Genomic DNA, 24,541 nt, shown 5'->3' on the forward strand with positions numbered 1-24,541 from the left:
GACCTTGACAGATAGAATACTAGCTGCTGTGTATTAAATGATCTCCAACGAGAACAGTGCTAGTAGTACATACACTTCTGTAGTTTCCATAAAAGATTGACCTATATGGAATATATCTTTTATGTTACAATTCAAATCTATATATTACAACATTGTATGGAAGAAATGATTTTTCTCCTTTTACAGATAAAATAACTAGGACTTATAAAATTAATATGATAGCAAAAACAGAATTTTAAAGCCTTTTTTCTTTTCATCTCTTTTATGTTGAATAAAACTGTTTTGTCACTCAATAGGACTATAATACAGTAATTTAAATTATAAGTGCATTATCCAAACTTGAAGAATTCGGCTTGAATCTATGCTAGCATTCTAATGCATCACTGAATCTTTCTACTGCAGTTGAAGTGAACAGAATCTTTACAAATATAAAAAAAAAAACTCCAAAGTGGAGGTTTGTTTATATTTTTAAATAGTCATTACTTTCCTTTTTCAAAGAAATTGCTGTTTTCAGTATGTTTAGCCATACTTAATAAAGAGATAAGTTATGACTTATAAACAAAACATAACATTTAGGATAATAGTTGAGACAAATCCATTAGTATAGAGATGTTATTATTTAATCAAAATATGTTTTCTCATAGAAACGTGCAGTTTAATTTTAAATTATTCTTAAAAGTACTGTTACATTACTTGAAATGGTATGTTTTGTATTACTGTTTTTTTAGATTTGAAAACTATAGTAGAAAATTTCAAACATATAAAGTAGACAGAATACATAATGAACTGTCATGTAATTGTCTGGCTTCAATAATTAACCCCTGGCTAATCTGCCTTCTATCTCCTCATTTTCTTTACTCCCTTATGAAATGAAGATCTTAGACATACCATTTCATTTGCAAAAGTTTCAGTATTCTAAAAGATAAAGCCACATTTTAAAACACATAACCATACTTAACATCACTAAAGCAAGTTAATAATTCTTTAATGTATTTAATGTTAAGTAAATGTTCACTTTGCCAGTGGTTTATAAAGCCTTCTTATGTTTTGTTCGCATCAAGTTTCTAACTTTTTTGATTGGTTAATATTTTTATATCTCTTTTAGTATATAGATAATCCCTTTCATTTTTTTTTTCTCCTTGCAATTTATTTGTTGAAGAAACTGGGTCATTTGCCCTGTGGAATTTCCCAAAGCTAGATAATACTGGTTATGTCAGTGTGGTGTGTTTCATAATGTGGTTAGAGGATCTAGAAGGTTAAATTCCAATTCTTTTTACTTCAATGTCTTTCCTTCCTTCCATGTCTTCTAATTTATTTTCCTTTCTCTTCTCCCCTATTCCCATCCTTTTCTTACTAACTCTATATGGACAATTTTTCCCTCTGGAAACCTTTGTGTCCCACCCGCCCCCCTTTGGTGCTAGTAACATATAGCTCAGCATTTTTAAGTTCATTTGAAGTCACAAAGTATGATATTCTAGTTATCTCTTAACCTGGATTTGTTACATGAAATATTCTTTAAAGAAAACCTTCTCCCTTGGATCTGCTATTTGCTTAGCTAATTATAAAGTTTGGATAAAGAATATGGATAAATGGTTCATTACTTTTCAGTTTTTGAGCTTTTAGCCAAGGAGTCTTTTGGAGGAAATGTTAATATAGTTATAAAAACACCTGGAGAATAGAATATAGTCACAGTACCAAATTCTATACATGTATTGATAAATGAGCAAAAAATGAGAAGTTAGTTTTAAAGGAATATAGAGCAGTTTTAAGACCAGTAGCTTAAAAAAAAATCACCATGTGATGTTTTGAGAAGTATATCTTCTATAAGACATTGACATCCTGAAGCTTTTAATCATTTCTTAAGTATATGTTGGTGAAGAGCTATCAGTTACCCTGTCATTTCGGGCAAGTTACTTAATGTCCCTGAGACTCAATTTTCCCATCTGTTACATTGGGATAATAAGGTAACCTCTCTCATAGGTTGTCCATGGTTCATGAATGAGTTTGTTCATGGTACCAGCAGAGCCTGGAACACAACAAACTGTTGTTTTATTATTCATTATTTTTCTTTGCTATTATAGTAGAAAGAAAAAGGAAAAGTTAGAGTCTTACTTTTGATAAATCTTTTTCCTCCTTTATTTCCTATGTTCTGTCTTCTTCAAATTGGTTATTGTAACCCTTCTGAGTTTTAGTATCCAAGAATTTCACACCAAAAGCTGGCAACATTGTAAAAAGAGAGAGGTGTTACTTGGCTCTTGTTTATGTCTCTTTTACACACCTCAGTAGTATTGAAGTTTATTTATATAATATGGTGGTGTTTTCTGTTGAACTGTGAGCCTTTTTAAGGGAGAGACTTTTAAACTGCTGTTGTCTAATCTTGTGCTTGATACTATTTATGAGGTTGCACCCCCTGTTAGTAACTATACTAACATTTTATTTATGAAATTTATCTTGTGATATGCTTTCAAGTTCACAAGCAAATGAATCACCTACCTATCTATTACATCAGTCAAAGTATAATCCTTTAAATGTTAGGATTTTATTTGTTCATTTTGGAGCTATTAGGAAGGTGACTTTTCTCACAAATATCAAGCACTTTCTATCATTCATCACTATGCATACTGGTCATTTGGCTTATATATTTGGAGGCTGTTGATATACACATGGGTGTATGGCTCAATATCACATATTTCCAAAATGCCTTATAAGTCCTTTCTTGGTACCTCATGTCATTATTGGGTAACATACCAGTTTCTTCATGTTGTTGTTTCTCTCTGCTACCTTTAGCAACCCTAGCTATCCAAATGAACTCATCTATGCAGTGCTCTTAATTTGCTATACAGATTGATTTGATTGCCAGCTTCATTAGAACTTTTCTAAAATAAGATTGAAAAAGAGCAAAACTAAGCTGAAGGGCAGCATCTTGGAGTGAGTTGAAGTCTATCACATCGACAGTTTGTAGCTATTTAACAATATGATGTTAAAATTTTCTATACTCCATGACTGAGGTTGGTATATACATGTAGGCTCTAGTCAAGTCTGACCTAAGGGTTTCTGTTAACCTGTACAGTTGGGATTCAAATTCAGGTCTCCTGCCCTCCAAATTCTGTTTTTATTGCTATTAGACTGATGTGACAAAGAAATCACACTGTCAGTTTTCATAATTGTTTAACATGATACAGTATTAGTGATGGTTTTTGATTTGAAATACAAACTCTTTGTCCTCTTACCATTGGCCTTTTTCTCTAGACTTTCTAGCTTTAAAAAAAAATTCACTTCATACCTATGACTTAACATCTAATGGCTAAGTACTTACTCAAAATGTATTGTGCAACATTGTAAGTTAGTTATAGGTCACTAGTGAACATGCATATTGGATATGAATCTGTATGTTAAGAATCTTGGTTGCTCTTTATTTATTGGACATAAACTGAATATCTAAGTTCAGCTACATACAGGAAATAATTGAATATGCCTGTTTTACTGATAGTTTGTAAAATGCTAGAAAATGTTGAAAAGATGCAAACCAAAGTAACCTTGAAAGCATTTTGGATTAGATAAGATTTAAGGCCTAGTTTAAGTCTTAGAATCTTTGTGTTCATGCTTCTCAGGTTACTGCAGAGTTAATTTAGATCGCATGGCAGGCGTTTTGTGCAGTATTCAGTCCCTCATGATCTGTTTGCTTTTCATCCTTTCTTCCCACAATTTTGAACTAGATAAAAGGAGAAGGAAACTTATAAGCAAAAGTGAAATGTATTTATTAAGCAAAAGCAGAATTTTGCTCACATTCTGTGCTTAAATTATTTCACTTATTTTTATGTGCAGGTCATCTTTAATACAACTCTCACTGGACTGAAGTGGAAAAAATTGAACCTTATTTTCATTTTTGAGGTGAGTCCATTTGCAGGAAAATTAGTATATTTAATAAAGCAGTCTGCTGTTTCTTAGGAGACTTTGTTTGTCACTTGCATTACTTAGAGAAATAGTACAATTATCCATGGAATGATGCTAATGAGGAGTGGTGGTAGCAGCTCGAAGCCGAGTTCTGCTCCTGTTGACCTGGGTGTCAGTTTGCCTATTTAAAATGGGAGTGATGGGACCATTGGCTCTACTTACCTTCCCATTACAGATGATTGGCTCTGCCTGCCTTCCCATTACATGTGAGAATAAATTGAGATTGCAGCTGTGGAAGTGTGTTATTCAGGAAAACAACATCTGTTAATTTTCAGTGATGCACATCTGAATATGTGATGTTCTAATACGATGTTACTTCCCAAAAATTAATTATGAAAGAGAAGAAGACAAGGTACAGGAATTCATAATATGAACAGTCACAGTGAATTAAGAGGGAATTAAAAATTACATTTTTATGCTATCATTTAAAATAAGTTATTGCAGATCAGTAGTAAGACAGGGTCATCTTATGTATGATTTCTAAAAAAACTGGCAAGCAATAAAAGAAAGGGAGAGGAAGAAGCAGCTGCAGAAAACGAAATGAAACCAATCAGAAGTTCTTGAAAGTGTTAGACTTCTCAAAACTACCAAGATCCTTTACTTACTAGGAAATATTTGAATAAAGGTATAATCAGTGGACTATTAAAAGTGTATTTTTTGTTGAAAGCCTATTTGTATTAATTTCTGCATTGTATATTCAATATATTACATTCTTGCTGTGGAAGAAAAACAGTAATTGTAGTTTTGTCCTTTCTTATAAGTTGTAGCTGCTCATCTGAATATCTTGGTACATGGGGAATAAAGCACAGTGAAAACTGGGTGTTTTTTATGTTTTTATCAACTTTTGTTTGGTTTTTCTACTTGACCTCCTTTAGTCTTCTTCTTCTTTTTTTTTTTTTAAATTCACCCTGCCCATGTGGTTTTATCTATGGACTTAATTTTTTAAAATGTGTACCTAGACTTTTTAACAGTGCCAAAGGGCTAATTAGCAAATGCGGTTCTGTTCTAGTTCTTGTTCTAGTAACTATGTTTTGAGAGTATTTCTCATTTGGGTAAGAAATACTGATCAGATGGTAGTAACCTAACCATCTTCCAATCTTGTTGTCTTGTGGTCTTCTTTTAGTACGCTAGCTAGATGATTTTGCCATCTTTTGCCTAGTGGTGCAGGCGCTGATCCTTTGTGATTTTCTAAAAGAAATGCTATATTTTCCTCACACAATTTATTTATTCAGTTTCATGCTAATTGACTGAGGAGGTTGTGTTCAGGGCCTTTCAAATTGATGACTGACCTGTCCCTCCTCCTTCAGAACTAGCTCAACAGTTTTAATTCTCCTTTCAACACTCTAATCTTTAATCGCCACTGAGTCATCTAGCAAGTACTTTTCTCTTTATACATTTGCAAATCATATTTTTTTTAGAGTTTTAAGAACTGTTTTCTTAGTGAGCAGTTGGTTTATTTAATTCCACTTTTATTTCTTTGGTTTCCCCTAAAAAGTAATTGACTAGATTAAGGAAGCATAGACTTCTACCAGTGCTTTTGAATTTAAAGGTAAGTATAAGATTAGAAGGTCTGGATTCATAACCTTGACCAACTACTATTTGGAAAATTTAGGGCATGTATTCTCTTTGGGCCTCACACTTTGTAGTTGATTACCTTCATTAAGGATTACCTATATCATAGAATTGTTAGGATTAAATGGGATAATCATATCAGGAGTTTCTAGTACAGTATGTAACGCAAATATGTGTTTAGGTAATTATCTTCCTTACTGATTGCTCCTCTTTATTGTTGTGATTGTGTGGTGAAGTGCAAAGGAATTTTGTACAGGTGGGTTCAAAACGATGCAAAGTTTAGGGCTTCCCTTGTGGCCTGCAGGTTAAGTTTCAACACTGTCACTGCTTGGTCTGAGTTTGAGCTCCAGCTATGAAGCTAAATCACATATGTCTTGCCTGATGCTCCCCTCAGCAGTGTATTTCAGTAGATCTGCCTATTCTGCTCCCCATTCTATCTCTGGTGAATCCTCTCACCCACCTGTACAGATATCTGGCCTACACCCTTGCTCTTTTGTGCAAAATAGATTAAAAAAAAAAAAAGACACACACAAAGGCTGATCAAGGTCTCTTGTTCGCTTATCTTTGAAGATGACTTTGAGAAAGGGGTGTTTTTCATGTACATTCATTTTTGTTAAGATGACAACCCAAGCATACTGATACATGAACCCATTTGACTAAAATGACTATACATGTCTGGAAATGGATTAAGTGGTCACTAATGAGCTGTTTCTGGGAGTAGTGTATTGTGAAATATACAGTTTAATTTCACACTTTCTTGCTCTCAGAAGCAGGCAGTTACTTATTTACCTTTGAAAAAACAATAGGAAAAAATGCTAGCCACTGAACAAAAGAATCTACCTTTTCACTGTGTGTTTCTGTTTTGTGGCTAAGATGAAAAAATTTTATCATTAAATCATATTTTAAAAATCAGAATATCTCATCCACCTTCCTTGCCCTGCGCACACATATACTTTATCATCTGCCCTTCACTTCTAAGTGTGAATATATAAAATGTAGGGTTGGATAACAGCACAGCACATGGTGTCCTGCTGTGAGTTTGGAGATGGTTGAAATCGCTTACCCTCAAGGGGAAAACTCGATGAAATAATTTTATGCAGGAATACTCAAAAAAAGAATGTTTTTACTCAAAGTTTTCTAACTCTAAGTCTTCATTGCGAAGTTCACATGAGGTGAAACAGCCAACTGTGTGTGAAACATTTTAAATCATGAAAAGCTTTATACTTTGGATTTAGCTGTTCAAAATACTTTGAAAAGCAAAGAAACATTTCCAGGATGGTGAGGATTCAGTTTTGAGGGCTTGATTAAATCATGTAAATACTTGGGATAAGAGTTGCTTAGAATAGTTTGAGTAGTCTATCCTAAAAGTATTTTCTTTCCTATCACATAAAGACCTGCCTTGAATACATTGTGAAGTATTTTGTTGTCCAAAAATTTTGTCTGAGATGTATTTCTGAAGTGAGTAAGTTGAGTATTTTAAACGTCATAATAAAGTTTGGGACTCTGTTAAAAAAATATTCAGTAATATTGAATACATATTTTATGCCACTACAAAATTTCTTATATGTAGTTAAGGGCGATCACATAGGTTGTCTCTGTTTTTTTTTTTTTTTTTTGGTATATAAAAGCACAATTGTTTACTGAGGAGGAGTGATGGAGAAGACAGGCTTGACAATAGGTTCTTACTGGAAATATGTTGTGGAAACAGGAAACAAAGTTTTGATGAGCAGCAATCAAAGACCAACTAATAGTAACACAAATGTGCAGTCTGCTTAATTGTCAAGCTTTTAATTCTCCTTAATACACAGGATATAAATATAGAGAAGTTGAAGATATAGTAGCTCTGTGATAAACATAAGTTCCCTGCCCTCAAAAATTCAGTTTCATTTATAAATTAGAATTTTCTGTTATAAAGCCCCTTAGTTCCCAAATTCCCCACAGATGTTTACAGTTCAGTTCCAAAATATCTTACTGAATTTTGATTTTTCAGATTGTCTTTAAGTTGACCTAGCTCAGTGTTATGTTATTAGTTAAATGAAACTGGCAGTTTGGAATCAAGTGGTAAAGAAAAAGGCTGTGCTTTTATTTTTTTTTTAAATAGTGGCTAACAAAACATTTTACCAACAGAGTATTTACAGTGGTTTTTGTTCAGAAACCATTTATGCAAGAAGAAAGTAAAACATTTAAAATGTGGGAATATCAAAACCAAAATCACCAACCTAGGTTTCTGTTTCCTGCAATATTTCTCCTTCGAAATGAAGGAAAAATAAAAACTTTCTCAGACAAAACACCACCACCACAACTGGTAGTTTGTTCTCAATATACTCGACTTGAAAAAAAATGTTGAAAGAAATAAATTTGTAGATACTCTAGTCTGTGGCTTTTCCATTTATTTTCTTGTGTGTTTTGGCACATTTTCATTGATTCAGATTGTTACTAAAATATGATACCAAAATATAAGGTACTTTAAATGTTCAATGAAATATTATATCAGGAATGGTCATTTTTAGTTAAGTTTATTCAAAATGTTAGATGTTAATGTTCTTTTTTAATGTCAAAGCATAAATACTCAACTTGTATTTTTATGCAAAAGAAATGTGCATTTCCCCTCACATAGATATGGAGGTATTTGTCTAACAGTGACAGTGAGGAGTAACCTCTGAGTGAGTGGATGATACTCATAGCCAACTGGATGCTAGAAATGGAGCTTTCCAAACTCCACCCCCTGGGGTAGGTGATGGGGATAAATGGGCAGAGCTGAGACTTTTGGCACTTAAATCGCTGGTGAGGAGAGGTGTTTGTGGAGAAGCTACCAACTTAGCATGTGTGGCTTTGGCTTGAACCTGGGTTTCTGATCAATAGATGTTATCTGGGGTAGATAAATGGCGCCTGGCTGCATACAAGCTTGTGTATTCTCTTTCTTACTCTGCTTTCCATTTTTATACTTCCTCTTAATATTGTTTCTTATTGTGTGTCTGCTTTTGGGTTATATCCTGCGTTCTTAGAGTATGTGACTGAGGACCCATCAACCAGATCAACCCAGTTTCCCTGGGTTTGCTCCATTTCATTAAGAGTCATGCCGGATCTTTGAACTTGAATGACTCAGCACCAAGGAGGATATTGCTGATTGTTGTTGCTGTGTTGTTGTGACATTCTCTAAGCCTGTGTCATGAAGAACAGATTAACTTAATATGTATCAGGAATCAATATTATTAAAATGATCTCTGATACAGTTTTTTTAAGCTTCATCTGTTCATTTGTTATTAGTTTGGCACATAACACGGTGTAAGTTATACTTGTACATCCTCAAATGGCTCCCTGGTTTGAAAGTGAAATGTATGAATTGGCTTCTGTGTCTGTTTTAAGAGTTATTACCATGGTGATGAATAGTTGTTTAGTTTTAAAGTTGGCATGATTCTTTCTGGTTAGGTCACCTGTGTTTTCTTATTACCAGTTGCCCACACTTTGGGCAACAGTTAAATTTTCATCACTAAAAATCCAAGTATTTAGAATGCAACACTAGTGATTTAGTAGAATTATCTACATCAATGCATTTAATCTGTTGGTTATTTCCCTTCAGTGTTAACTAGTACATGCTTACTCATTTCACATAGCTTTAAATCTTTCCATTGTAATCAGAACAGGTGGGAATTAGTATCTTAATTTGTAGTTGTAAATTTCATCATTTGTTCAAACATAATGGAGGAGGGAGAAGAAAATTGACAACAGTGTCTTCAAAAAAGGAAACTGGACTTAAGCATTCTTGATTTTAGTGAGTCAGTGTTACTGTATTTACATAAACTGACAGTGGGTCTTAAAGTTACCTTAAAGCTAAACCTAATGCATGTTGATAGCTACTGACATTCAAAGGATTGTTAAGGTGGTTCAGTTGGTTTAAAATGTAATAAAGAATGAAGAGGGCTAACAAATTGATGAATTTTGGGATTGTCAAATGAGTTGTTGATATGCAGATAAATACTGTATACCTAGTAGTCAAATAGGATATAATGATATTTCCCTACTGAGGGTTCAAGCTCCTGTAGCAAACCCAACTGTGCACAGTCCTAAATGTTCACAGATGTTGAATCAACTAGGAAATCAGTCAGTACCCTAGATGAATGAAATAATAAGTTAGGAAACCTAGTGAATTTCAGCTACTCAGCCCATCCACTCTGTAAATACCATGGTCTGAATTGCAGTGGTTCTTACCTTTTTAATACTTTAATCTAAGGAGTTATATCTAATAGGGTTTTAGTTCATTTCTGTTTATGGTTTCCCTGACTCATAACTCTCAGTGATTACTGATTTCCATTTAATTAGCCTGAAGAGATCCCTTTGTATTTCTTTTATATCACTAATAAAATTATGATCATTTCTGCTGCTAGGATGACTGTATGATTTAATTTATACCTAACATAATGTTTTACATAGTGGGTACTCAGTAAATAATCTTTCAGGAGGCAGATGAGGGCAGGGTAATCAGCTTACATTAGAATTAATAATAAAGCTATAGATTGTCACATCAAAATCTCTCACTGGCATATCACTGTTTTCAGGAATTCTACTATATCAGTAAAGTCTCCAGCAAGAATGCTTGTGTGTGTGTATCTATGTATATTTACATGCATATATGTTTCTTTATGTCATTCCATAGACATACAGACTTTTTTTTTTTAAAGATTTTATTTATTTATTCATACAGAACTGGGGCACAGGCCAGAGATGCGGAGGGTGAGAGGATTCATCAGAGACAGAGCGAGGTACAGAACAGGCAGATCGACAAAGTATACTGCTAAGGGGAGCAGCGGGCGGGTCAGGAAGGTCTGCCTCGCCATGTGGATCTCCTCCAGTGCAAGCAGGGATTGAACTCATACAGAAGTGGCTTAATCTTCTTAGTGCTGTGCTTTAACCCTCTGCACCACCAGGGAGGGCCCGACATACAGACTTTTGACAAAACTTACCACTTGTCTCTTGACTTTTCCCCACAAATCCACCTGCATATAACCCTATAGGATTTTTGGTCCAGCTCTTTTGCGTATACTTGGGCATATACTTGAATTTTTTTAAGCCAGTGCTGGCTTCTTTGGATCATTTATTTTTGAGTTTCTTCCAGGCCAACCTCAGGTTTTGAATTTTATATCCCATAGGTGAATAGAAAATTCTTAGTCCTCTCTCCAAATTCCACTATTCTATCATTCTTGACAATAATACTCCCATTTGTTTCTTGCTGTTGCTTGGCTTATATTATTTGTTTTTTAATAAGTCTTTCATGTGTGAAAAATACCTAATCCTTCTTGCCTTATCAGGCTCTTTAATTTCTCTCATGAAAAAAATATTCAGTAATGAGCTGCCATAAAACCTTTGTTACCTTAGTGGAACAGAAATGGCAATTTGCTTCCTAAAACCTTTCTAACTGAGGCTTCACTAGACATCATATTTAAGTTTTCTGATTTTATTATATTAATGATGTGTTCAATATTGGTTTATCCACATACCAGTGCTACTTGTGTGCTTTTATTGTGTGTATTTTTATCTGTAATACAGATTAACCTAAAGGGCAGGTTCTGCCCTTTATGAACCAGTTAGCATACAAATAGGAGACAAATATCAACAATTAGTTAAGAAATACACATCTAGTTGATATACTATGCATTTTTTTTTATTGACAGAACTCATGAATTTTAAAATCCTTATCTTTCCCCTCATATATTTTTTTCCTCATCAGCCTCCTCTCTGCTTTTTGGTGGTCAGGGTTGAATCAGGGCCATTGTAATGAGATTCGTTTGGTCTGATGTCCAAGGTTGTTAGTGGGTGAGTGAGTCACTGTATGACTAAATGCCCTTGATGTGTTAATGTGATCCATTTTATTATTATTATTGATAGGATAACAAAAATATGAGAATTATAATATTATAATAATTGTATAAATATTGTGTAAATGTTACAATGTGTGTGCATGTCACACACACATTTTTCTTAATATAGGAGAGTAGTTTCTGGTAGTGCAGCTTTACTGGCATGAGATTAAAGCCTGTTGAACTTGAATTACTGCAGCCCTCATAGATGAGTAGATACTGGTTTAGAAACCTAGCAGGTAAATTTAAGATCTGTTGATTTAGCCTTAATTTGGGATAGGGATTCATGAACTAGAGGTCACGTGGACTGCTGTGGGCTCATGGAATGCAAAGCCGTGTTAACCTTGAAGTAAACAAAGTGGATTTTAAAAAATGTTCCCCAGTAGGATACCTAAAAATAAGCCATTTCCTGTAGATGTTGAATTTGATTTCACTTGAATGTGAATCAGTTACATAGAGTGAACTGAAGACTTGATGTAATGATATGCTGTGTAATTTTGGGATGAGGTTAAACCTTGAAGATAACCTAGGTTTTAAAAATAAAGCAATATCCATTACTTGCAGATACTGCAATGTCTATAAACAGGCCCCCCTTAAAAATGGAGCAGTGGGCCCTCCATGGTGGCAAAACTGGTTAGGGTCAGTCTTAGTCGCTTTAGTGCGAGCTTGATCGGCTCCCGAGCTTGATCGGGCTCCCGGAGGTAAACCACATGGTGCAGCAGACCTCTGCTGTCTTGCTGCTGCTCCCCTCAGCAGTATATTTTGTCAATCTACCTGTTCAGCTCCCCACTTTCTGGTGAATTCTCTTACCACCCTTGTGCCTCTGGCCTGTACTTCAATCTGTATGCATAAGTAAAAAATCTTTTTTTTTTAACAGTAGTTTATTTTTACATCATTTTGTGAATTTTTTTTCATCTCAGTTGTAATCCCCATGGGCTTCCCATCACCAAATCACCCATGTGCCATCACCATAGTCCAGTGCATTTCCCTCCCCCCACTGTTTTTGATCTTATTTCTCACTCCACCCCCATAAAATGTCTCTGGTATATAGCTGTTCATTATTATTATTATTTTTCTCTCCTGGTCCGTTATACTCCATGCATACGTAAATAAATCTTTCAGAAAAAAAGGAGCAATACTTGGAGCATTTGTGTGGGATTTCTGCATTTGGGTGTATGTAGAGGTCTTCTGTGTGCAAAACCTGCTCAAAATCCATGTCAGCAGCTATAAACTTACTATATCATAGCAACTTAATTTTAAAATATAATTATAGCTGAATTTAATAGAATTCTGTATTTAAAATTGTAAAAGGCTTTTGATAAAATTTATTCATTTTTAGGAAAGCTACCTTATGCTTTGTGAATCTTAGTCTTCCCTATTGTTGAGGTCAATAAACTTTTTAGTGGTGTTTGAAACATCTGATATATGTAAAATGCACAATCTACCTAGGAATCTGAGGTGAGATCTAGATTTTGACCCCATGTTCTGAGTGTTCATAAGTCTTAAGAATTGACTGATGTGCATGGGTGATACTTGGATTTCATAATAAGATGTCATAGAGCATTTCTTTCATGTTGCTGATACTGTAGTATACAAAAATCAACAAGAAATGGTGACCGTAGTTATCTCCCCTAAATGAATGCTTTCGCATCAGGATAGTTAATGTATTGTTTGTTTTAAAACTTAATTCAGTGTTTCTCATAAAAAATTAAGATGGTTCCCTTTTGGGGTGAAAAAGGGAGCATTGGGTTAATGCATGAGCTTTGTCTTCTGAACTATAAAATAATGTACTTGGGAGTTGGTAAAAAGAGCAGTTTTAGTTTTGGATTAAATAGAATAAGCAGGTACATGAAAGGATTACTGCATACATTAACTTTGAAAAATATAAATAGCAGTGACTTTTAATATAGGAATAATGTCTGATGATATTACTGAGAGTACAGAAAGACCTAATGTGATATCTTCTTTATTTTTAGGGCTATATGAAATAATATGTGTTAGATTTTCCAAATTAGATCTTGGCATTAAAAATATAAATCCAAGATGTATGTATTTTTTTTTATCTAGAGGGAAAATCTGTAATAATGCCTTATACATGCACAGTAAAAAATCCATGCTGAAAACTGACAGAATGATGTCTGTTGCTCTAAAAGAAAAAAAGAACTGAAAAATTTGCAAGAAAATTTTTAAAAAGTTATGAGAAAAATAGTTTTAAAGATATCCATATCTCTGCCAATCAAGAGATGTGTTGGAAATTTTCTCAATCAGATTGGGATATATTTTTTTAACAAATGATGCACAGAAACTTTGTTAAGAGTGTAAGCAACAAAAAGCCTCATAAACTGCTTTTGAGAGTATGACATCTCTGTAATACAGGGGAAGAAAAGATTCCCTTGCCCCTCTTAGTGTCCCTGACTGAATCTGCAAACTAAAGATGGATTAACAGAGAAAAGCATACTTTTTTTTTAGATTTATTTATTTATTCGTATAGAACTGGGGTACAGGCCAGAGATGTGGAGGGTGAGAGGATTCACCAGAGACAGAGTGGGGTGTAGAACAGGCAGATTGACAAAGTACACTGCTGAGGAGACCAGTGGGCGGGTCAGGAGAGGTCTGCCACAGCATGTGGTCACCTCCGGGGCAGGTGGGAAGTGAACTCATGTGGAAGTGACTTTAGCTTCTTTGTGCTGTGCTTTAACCCACTGTGCCACCAGAGATGGCCGAGAAAAGCATACTTTTATGTGACAAAGGAACTTACATCAAGGAAATAAAGAAAGGTAGAACTGAATTTTTATGCTGTTTGCTGAAGAGTACATAATCCTGGAGGAATACCATAGGTTAAAGAATGTTGAGATAAGTATAGTAAAGTGGAAGAAATGGCAAGACCTGTTGGTTAGGATTCTTAGTGTCCCTTTGTCCTTGCTGATAAGGTGTTCCTTTCCTGTTGGTATAGGCTGGGTACTTCTCTCGTGAGGCTCTTACAACCGGTTTCAGGGGAGCAAGGCTGGAGAATGGGCAGTGACTTATGTTCTTCTACTGTTCTCTGAAGCTCCTGTATCTTAGAATATTCAGTATGCCGAGGTCCCATATTTGGGGGCAGCGTACTCTCATCCTTCCATTCATTCCCCTGTGACACATGTCCTCAAGAACTTTCAGAATCTAGACACTGAATTAATAGATCTTCCTATAATACATTGAATCAATCTCTCAGTCCTGGACATTTCTTTTGAAACAAAAGGGGGGAAATTATTAATGATTAGAACAAGCTGTCAACTCAGTTTTTGAGTGTGGAGAGTAGTCTATTACGATATTTCTAGATATTGGACTTAAATACTTTTCAGAAATGGTGAGAACAGAAGGTGGCAATCTGTCATTTTTTTCCTAGTTGGCTTTGAATATCTCAGGTAATATCAGGCATCTGGTGAATTTTCTGAGAGGTTCACATAGTAATAGATGTGAAGGTTTTCCATATATGAGCTGTTGTAGTGAAGTTTATATCAAGTTGTAAAAACTTGTAGGGTTTTGGGAAAGTTTTAATTATGAGTGTTTCCAAGTCAGAAGGGTGGTAGGAATATTGGAAACATTTATTTGGAGAGTTGTATTTAGAAGAATTCAATGTATTTCCTTGCAGATAGATAACAAAACTCTACAGGCAGTGAATGAACTTGACTTTAATAGAATTTAATACCCACAGGGGGTTTCTTTCCATAGAAATACAGTCTCTCTTGGGGCCTCCCTGTTGGCAAAAGAGGGTTAAGTCACAGCACAATGAAGCTCTTTGCAGCCAAGGAGGTGACCCCACATGGCTCTCCTGTCTCACTCAATGCTCCCCTCAGCAGTGTATTTCAGTAGATCTGCTTGTTCTGCTGCTCCTCATTCTGTCTCTGCAGAAACATCTCACTCCCTGCATCTCTGGACTGCACCTTAACTCTGGCATGCATAAATAAATCTTGAAAAAAAGAAACATAGGTTCTGTATGTAGTTACTCCTGAGATTATTATAAATAATCTAAACATAGCTAACTTGTTTGCAAAGTGAATCTTCACTAAACTTGGCTTGATTATTTATAGTAGTTCAGTAAGAGTATTAATTGACCATATAGACTCTTTTGTTTTTTAAGATGTATTTATTTATGCATGCAGAACTGGGGTACAGGTCAGAGGTGCAGGGGCAGTGAGAAGATTCACCAGAGACAGAATGGGGAGCAGAACAGGCATATTGACGAAGTACACTGCTGAGGGGAGCAGCGGGCAAGACAGGAGAGGTTGCTGCAGCTGTGGATAGCTTGTAGTGCTATTCCCTAACCTGCTGCACCACCAGGAATGGTCCCATATACTCTTTTGAAGTTGGCTTTGTTGACATTTTTCATAATCCATCTCAGATTAGACTCAAGGCTAGGAAGCCAAACCAGTGACACACCCTCAAATTTTGCCTGCAGTACATACAGACTTGGTGAGTTCTTCTCCTTTATGTCCTCCCAAATATCTTGAGGACCTTGGGTTTTCCAGGATGTAATCTTACTTACCTATTAGGTAAAAACCCTGTAATAAAGATACTACAGGTTTTTTTTTTTTTTTTAAAGGAATGCTTTATAAGTGTTGGCTTCTTAAGTCAACCTCACTTTATTGCAGCTCTTTGGGTCAGATCTGGTTCTGTTTATACCATTCAAAACATGAAATACTGGTCAAAGTATTGGTCATATAATAGTGTTTACAACTGTGTTCTCTTGTAAGGAAAACAACAGATTCTTGCTGAACTTATATAATAACTGTATTGCCATAAAAATAAGAATACTCACTAAAAATTACTGAATTCTAGAGGGATCAGGAGGAGAGAGAAGATAAATGTTTCAATTCTCTTTAAATGTGTCATTTACCAAGTTGCTATAAGTTGCAGATAGTTTAAGAGAAAAATAAAAAAGTATTTCCTAAAATCTGAAAAAGTAAAATGTGTATGATCCAAAGTGATGCTCACAGTTGTCATAAAAGTTGTAATGAACCATATCAGTTTCATTCAGACTCAAGAAGTTAATGCTTGTTTTGCTTTGTCTTTGGTCAGCAGTTTTTGTGATTCCATCCATTTCTTCTTTAGTTGTGGAAATTCTTACTGGACTCTGTGTTTCTCAAGTGGCATATCTTACCAATTGAAAGCACATTCAGGGAAGAGTCAGAGTAAAACAATAACTGTGAGAATTATAGAAGATTTTAAAATAGCGTTAAGGTTCTGATGAGAGTTCATTTGATTGGGAAATTTATTTCTGTTACATGTAACAATTTAAGGTAATAAGTTGACAAAGAGATTACTTAGAAATGTCTGTAAACCTCCTATGATTTCTGGAATCCTGTACTTATAAAGTAAATCCATACACCCATAACTTTGAAAGTGTATCATTTCTTACTTGACAGTGTTTCTCATGTAATTTAACATAAATAAACCTAATTATCTTTTTACAAGAAAAAAAGACAAGCCCTTTGAGGTTTTACCAGTGTCCACTGGGGATCCTCAAGATTAGGTCCAAAAAAAAAAAAACTTAATTAGAACTTGACTTTGAAAATATTTTCAAAAACATCAGAAGGATTGGACATTCACTAAATAAGAACATAGGTCATCATGAAAGACTTCATCATTATTTATGTGACCAAAGTAAAAGGATTTTAAAAGCAAATGCAGAAGATTACATAGTTGTGAACAAAACATTGAGAATGAAGGTCACCCTGGAGCCCCAAACCTACAGAACCTCAATGGGTTGTGCCATCCACTACATAAAGACGGACATACCCTTAGTGTGTAAGGCTTCCAATAGAAGAGAACTTTAATAGAGTCAGTGAGTAATAGAGATGAGAAGAGAAAGAATATAGTCTCCAAATTAAGCACCTAGAGTTACCCATCCTCTCATGGGTAATGCCCAACCAACAGGGTTGGCTCCCAGAGGGCCACTGAGGCCTGGATGCTGCCACAAATCTAAGGCTCCTTCTGGTTGGGAACCAGAAGGGGCCAGGCAAGTCTGGAAGGAAACGAGCAAAATGAAAAGCAAAAGTTAAGATAAAGCCTGACAGCGTCAGCTTCCCTGTGGTCTTTTACCCATGTTTCTTTCAAGTTTCTCCTTCCATCGCCTCAGAATCCCTGGTGCAATCCAAGGGAATTAGACACTGACATTACAGTTGTCATCAGAGGGTCACGAAACTGCAGCCTAAATATGAAACCGAATCTTAACATATAACCAAGTTCAACCTTCATTATATTTATACTTTTCAGCCAAAGGCCAGTAGTAGTTCAGCTGCTTAGGCAAGTAGTAGACCAATGATATCCAAAGAAATGCCATGGCATTTAAAATGATTTACCCTTTGGCAATTGAGCATTAATTACTCTGTGGAATTCAACTGAGTTTGTGTTTAAGTGTTGCTAGAATGACTTTTCCTTTCTCCTACCATACTTCTTTGTGCCACCACCTAGTCTGATTTAAGCCTCCTCTGCAACTTTTATTCGTTGTTAACATACAAGTGTCAAGGTTCATTTGGTGTGCAGCTTTTGTTTTAGAAGGATGATATACACTCATCATTTTTACAGCTATTTACAGCTTTTTACTCTGCACACAGGCATTTCATTATCTTTATGGTAATGCTTCCTTATTTAATTTGTCAAGGCTGCTTGCTCAATATTAGCTTGTTAAAAATACATACTTGTATATATGGCTGTATATACTTTGCAGTATTCAGTAAACACATGTTTGGGAATTAAACCTCCTATTCTCCTGATTTTTTGATAAAGTAATATTTTTATCAACATTCACAGTAGATTTTCTGTATTTGCTGATGTCTGCTCCCCATTTCCTCCCTCCCTTCCTTTCCAGTGCTACAGCACCCTTGATTAGAGAAAGTGCAGTTCTACTATCTGTCTGATAATTTCCTGACTGTATTAGAGTTAAGGTAAAGATATTCTACAGAGCATTGGTACTTTCATATAAGGTACCATTTCCTTTCCAGAGGTACCTAAGCTAGGAATACTTATGATTTTAATGTGTTAAAGTAGTCTCATCATTTTTTTTAAGAGTCTAACTTTTTGTGGAAAAGACAGGTTTTGGGGGATGAGAAGTTTTAAAAATGCTGTTATACAAGGAACAGCTTGTCTGTTCTTTTGATATGCCTTCACCAAACCAATTACTTGGAATAATAGCACATTCTGAGGTGAAATGAGGAAGTTCTATGTGTCGCCCTAATAATAATAGGAAATATTGATATCACATGCCAAAAGCTTTCATTATCTCTGCCTCTCAGAAATTCTTTGTACCTATTGTGTTTCAGCAGAATATGTATTTAAATGAGAAATTTTCAGAAACTGGAGGTTCTTTAAAAATTTTTATGAGGTGAATTGGAGATGTTCTCTTATCAAACAATTGTTTTTCCTCATGATTAGGTTTTTTGAATATTTGGTGGTGGTTTCATTTCTGAAAATTCGTCATCTTTGGAAATCCTAAAACTACTAGTTAGCAAAAATCAAAGACTTTGCCTTTTTAAGTTTTACTAGGAAAACAAGGAATATTAGATCTGACTGAGGCTTTACAAATCTGTTTTATTGATCTCATTTCACAGGTGAGAAAATGGAGACAGAGGATAAGTCGCAGACTGGTGTATAAAAGCGAGTCACTGGTCTCTTAGTGCTGAGGTCTTTACTCCTAATAAGTTGGGTTTTTTTTGTTTCACAAATAGAAATGAGAAACTTTTTTTCTATGTTTTCTCACCATTTTCTTAAAAGCATTGTTGATTTTTTTTGATCGAAATTGCCAAGTTATTGTCAAATTGTGATTTTTTTTTGAAACTAGATGGCAATTCCTTGAAAATAACACTTGCAATCCATAATAAATACTTGTTGGTATACACCTCTAGTATACACCCAAACTTAGCCAATTTAAGGGAAATTGACCACTTTATTCATTTGTATCATTTTGCAGCTCATCTTTCTCAAATCTGTATTTCTTAACTTTCAGAATACTTTACCCCACTGTAGATTTGAAGATTTAATTATTATCTTACTCTTCTAAATCACTTATGGAAAGAATGAATACTGTTGGCCCTGCTACTTATTCCGGTTTTCGCTCTGAGAAGTTCCATTGTACCTTTAATCCAGACTCCAATCCTGATACCAATCCCATACCAATCCAATCCAACCCAATCCAGATACCAATCAGTAGCTCCAAACCCATAGTGACTCATTTTATGTTTCCTATAGCAACATTTTGCCTTTCCTATGGGTAGAAATTAGTTCTCCCTGTCATTACATGTCATTGTATTTCCTCTTTTGCATGCCTGTGATCAACTAATAGTTGGATATTGTTCTCCAGAAATAGGAATTATATTTTCTTTTATTCCTTCTGTCTATATGTTATTAAAGCATTTGCTTGCTTATTTTACCCATGCGAATTTTTATAGCTTAGCTTGTATGTAAGAGATTTGGCAATGTGCATTTTAGTTTCTCCTAAAAATCTCATGTAGATTCTGTCATATTTGTAGCACATTGGTTTCATACTTCTATTAAAAAAAGATTTTCACATTAGAGGAAGCGTTGATTTAGAAAAGGCAAAAAGCACATTGTGATCTTCAAAGAGGAAGGTATGAGAAAAATGAGGAAGTGAACTTGATCTATACTAAAACTGAAAGAAGCCTGCTTTTATTTCCAAGGAAAATCAGCTGTGACATTCTGCTTGGGTGTCCTAACAAAATGACCTCGTGTATTTTGGACCTGGTGATCTCAGTTGGCAGGTTTTGCTCATTTACCTGGCCTTCCTCTACATTTGTGGTAACAAATTGGGGACTATAAGGAAGGATTATCAGCAGAAATGTTCTGTATGCAATTTCCAGCTTCCTTTAGGAGTTATGGAAAAATGTGAGGTCACCAAATCTGTTATATTCAAACATAAAATAATCCTTCTGGCTGCTTCTGGTAAACTGTCCTATCTTAGAAGGGTGAAGGAATCAACAAACACTCATTTGATTAGATTGAGAGGGCATGGGGATGGCTATAGTTTCAGTCTGTGTGTTTTGTTTGTTTTTGAATACTGGACAATGAGTTCATATTCCATTTTGTATCATATTGGTTATTTACAAAGCTATCATTAAGATCTTAAGTAAGGATTCAGAACTAAAAAATAAAAAATCCATTCTGTTACATTAATGAAGGGTATTAAATATATCTGTTAACCTGTTATTAGAAAAGCGACTGTCTTAAAAGAATCGGTATTCCTAAATCCAAACAACATATTTGACAGTTAGCAGAGCCATGGACCTAAGAGATAGTATCTTAAAAATAACAGGAGTTGGAATTGGAATTCCTCCAAGATCCTTTCCGGTTCTCAAGTTTAGCAATACATTGAAATGTTGGGTTGAGAAACACTGAAATGTTGGGTTGGGATTTTGTGATATTATTCACTTTGAAAAGATTTTCTTTCTGTTACTGATGTCCTCACAGAGAGATTCTATTAGTATTTTCACCATCTCCCATTGGTTTCAAGATTTATTATTTATTCCTCTTATTCTCTTGACAGTGCAGCCTCATATCCTTGTCTCTTTTCCTCCCTGATACTGTTCTTTCTCAATCTGGGTTTTCCAGGACACAGACTCTGAGATAGCAATTAGTGTGTGGGAGGTTTATTAGAAAGTTCTCATGGAATAACTTCTGTGGAGAGAGGAAGAAAGCAGTCCTGGACAAGGGTGAAGTGTGGTTGCATTGCGTCTTGAAAGTGATCTGACCCCATGGGAAACTGGAATGTCCCTTCATCTTTGTCTTTAGGTGGGCAGTGGGGGGCTCCTGCGTCAGCCAGTCTTTGGCCAGGGGCTTCACTGGGAAGAGAGCATGAGCTTGGAGGAGGTATCTCTGGCTATGGCCATGCTCAAGGGAGCTGACACCTGAGTTGGCTACCTGTGGAAGAAATCCTCTAGTCCTGAAAGAGGCCTGGGTGCCACATAAAGTTTCCCCACTATCTTGTTCGGTAAGAGGTAATTCAGAAAGGCCTGAGATATGAATCAAAATTTCTAAAATGATGTAGTATGAGGAATTACAGGGAGAGTGGGCAGGATCTCAGGAGATGGAGAAGTTGTATGTGCCAGATACTTGAGAGTGGACATTGATTATTGCTTTTCTAAGTTTTCAAAATTGTATTGAGCTATAGTGATACTCTTCCCTGTTAAAGAAACCTAAAAAAACAAACAAAAAAAATCACTGGACACTCTATGCAGAGAACATGTTTAACTCTACACATGTAAATTCTGTTCAGTTCTTGCGAAACCTCTCCATGTTTTTCACTTCCCTATCCTATATAGGCCCTTACCCCCCTCATCCATCTAACAAAAAATTAGTGGAGTGGTAAATGTTCTGTTTGGCCTGTTATGCTCAGTCACAGTACATAAGCCATTTTCTCCCTCACTTTGTTCAGAATGTAAATTGTAAAATCCTCTTCAGTGGGGATTGTTTTGGTTCGCTTTGCTTTGCTCTTTCAGCTGTAGAAATCCCATGTGGCTGTGTTTACTTTAAAGCTATTTTACATGTTTTTCTTCCACATACTCCAGGGGTATCATGAGCCCCGCACCCCAGTTTTATTTAAATTTCTCAGCTTGGTGAATCTCATACACGTAAGACTCACATTTTTAGAGCTGTGGTAACACAGGCTTAAGGTTTGATGTCTGCTTGTAACACCCCACCCGCCAACCCAGATTCTCCTGACAAGTTCCCCTGGAGGCTTCCTAAGACAGAAGGGTTAGTGGGGGGCCCTCATCCCTTTTTTTCTGGGACTGTAGCCCATGACAGCTTTGGTTTTGTGGAAGGACCTCATTCCCTTTATTCCTGTGCACAGAAGATCTTTGTCCTCCACAGGCTCCTGCTTATACCTGTACAGGTTATATCCTGTGGAGAAGAAAAGGAGGTCCAGAAGTCTAGCCTAACACCACTCTTCAGAGAGAACACTTTCTTTTCATCTCTGCTTCTTGCCCATGGCAGTTAAACCTGACTGAAGAGATTACAGAGGTCATTCCTTGCAGCCACACTTGACAACACTGGCTTTTTTGTGGTTAGCATTTTGGCCATTGGCTATTGCTTTGACACCAGGGGATTTTCTTCATTATCTCTAAAGATGGGTATTTTCTTTTTAGTTTTGTTATATTCTTTTTTCCTATGTGTTTGTAGAACAGATAGAAAAGTAGAAAGTTTTATTCATTAGCTCAATTAACCATATTACTATACCTGGAATTTCCATAAATTTCTTACTAATCTCTCTCCCTCAGTTCTTCCCTCTTTGAAATGGTAGTAATAATAGTGGCTTTCTGTTTAGAACACATAGTAAGTTCCCAGTCTGCCTTCAGCACTATTATTTGTACCATTCAAAGCTTTATTTTTACCTCTATAGAGAAGAGTTGGAAGCATAATAGAGGTTATGTTTACTTACTTAACAAGAAGAGGAAGTCTTAGTTGATGCCCTAGAGAACTCAGAGGGGAAACTTTGTTCAGAAACTGGAGTCCAGTCCCACCCTTTCTGTGAATATGCCAAAGGTCAGTTGGCACTTAGAGTGAAATGAAAGGAATGTCCTCTCATCTCCTGGAGGATTGCATAGAGGAGCCTTGCCTGGATTGTGTGGGAGGTAAGTTTGAATTGTGAATATTTTCTTTGCTAAAGGAGGACTCTCAAAGGCATAATTATTATAGAGGATACTTGTAGACCTTGAGACGCTTAGTAATACTTTCAGTCCCATTAAGCTATTGATAGCATTTTAAATTCCCATTCAGTGTCCCATGTGGATCTGAACCTAGTGAAAATAGTAGCCTAGCTTCCAGGGAATTCTGGCTCTGTCCTCTTGGCTTCTTGCTTATGGAGCTGGGGATTTAAAGGATTTCCTTCCCTTAGCTCATGGTGTTGTAGAGAGTAAATTTTCTTGCCGGAGCATAGCTAAGAAGAAACCTGTTGACTTTTAACAGTTGGGAAAGCAAAGACATAATATGCCAACTTTTCTTAAAATTGTTTTAAATTAATTTATATGCACAATAATGTTATTACTCGATAAATACTGACTGCTCTGGGTTTATGTATGCCATGTAAGATGTGCTGTGAAAATTTGATTATTCACCAAGTTCAGCCTTCGTAGGCTGTTACTGGCTTTGTGTTCACAGATCTAATACTGCCAAATTTCTGTGTAAACATTTTTCTTGGGACTTAAATTGTACTGAGTATATGTATTTAAAGTTTTTTTTTAACCCACATATATTAATGGATTTTGTAAACATTTAAATAGTAAATAGTAGAAGTTTTTAATGAACACTTTCAGAAACTGCAATTTTACAAGTATGATGTTTTCAATCTAAAATTTGAATTTAGTGACACATTTGCATAATTCTTCATATATGGAGAGCTATTTGTTATAAATCTATGAGATATAATTTTATTCACAAGAAGTTTATTACTGTCCTGTTACTAGTAATTAATTACAAAGCTAAGAATTATACTATTAAAGACAGACAAAAGCTAATACTACTATGTCATAATATACTAGAGAACAAAGTAAAAATTGCTTAAATCACTGTTTTAGTGTGTTTTCAAGTTTAAGTGCTTGTGGTAATGGCTGCATTGAACCTTTTCAAGTACATTCTTGTCTATGTTGATTTTCCTATTATGTGTTTGTTAAGAAGCATTATCAGTTTACACAAATTTTAACTACCTATATAAGGATTGCATGCAGGTTCTGGAGTCATAAGTACTTGAGGTTCCTTGGGGTGTTTATGTCCTGTTTTTTTTTTTTTTTCTTACCCTAGCAGCAAAACTTTGATTAGTTGTATAGATCAAATTCCACGGTGAATCAAAACTTGAAGGCAATTAGTTTAAGTAAGTTGATCCAAGAGGAAGTGACTATGGAGAGGATAGTATGTTTAGATTCATTTCCTGTGACAGTAATTCTAAAATGAATCATACAGATAAGTTATCTTTTTAGTTTATTTTTTCCAGTGAAATCATATGTCACCATTTCTTTACAATATAGAGTTTACTTAAGAAGACTATGAAATTTTAAGGAGATATAAGTCAGCTTATTATATTTAGATTTTTAAATAATAGTTTAGTTAATTTGTATGAAAATTTTATGCATAGCAGATAATGCAGTAGATTATATATTTTTAGTCATTTACCC

The sequence above is a fragment of the Condylura cristata genome, unplaced genomic scaffold, assembly GCF_000260355.1.
Source record: "Condylura cristata isolate star-nosed mole 26May11 unplaced genomic scaffold, ConCri1.0 scaffold00036, whole genome shotgun sequence".
NCBI classification, from domain to species: Eukaryota; Metazoa; Chordata; class Mammalia; order Eulipotyphla; family Talpidae; genus Condylura; species Condylura cristata.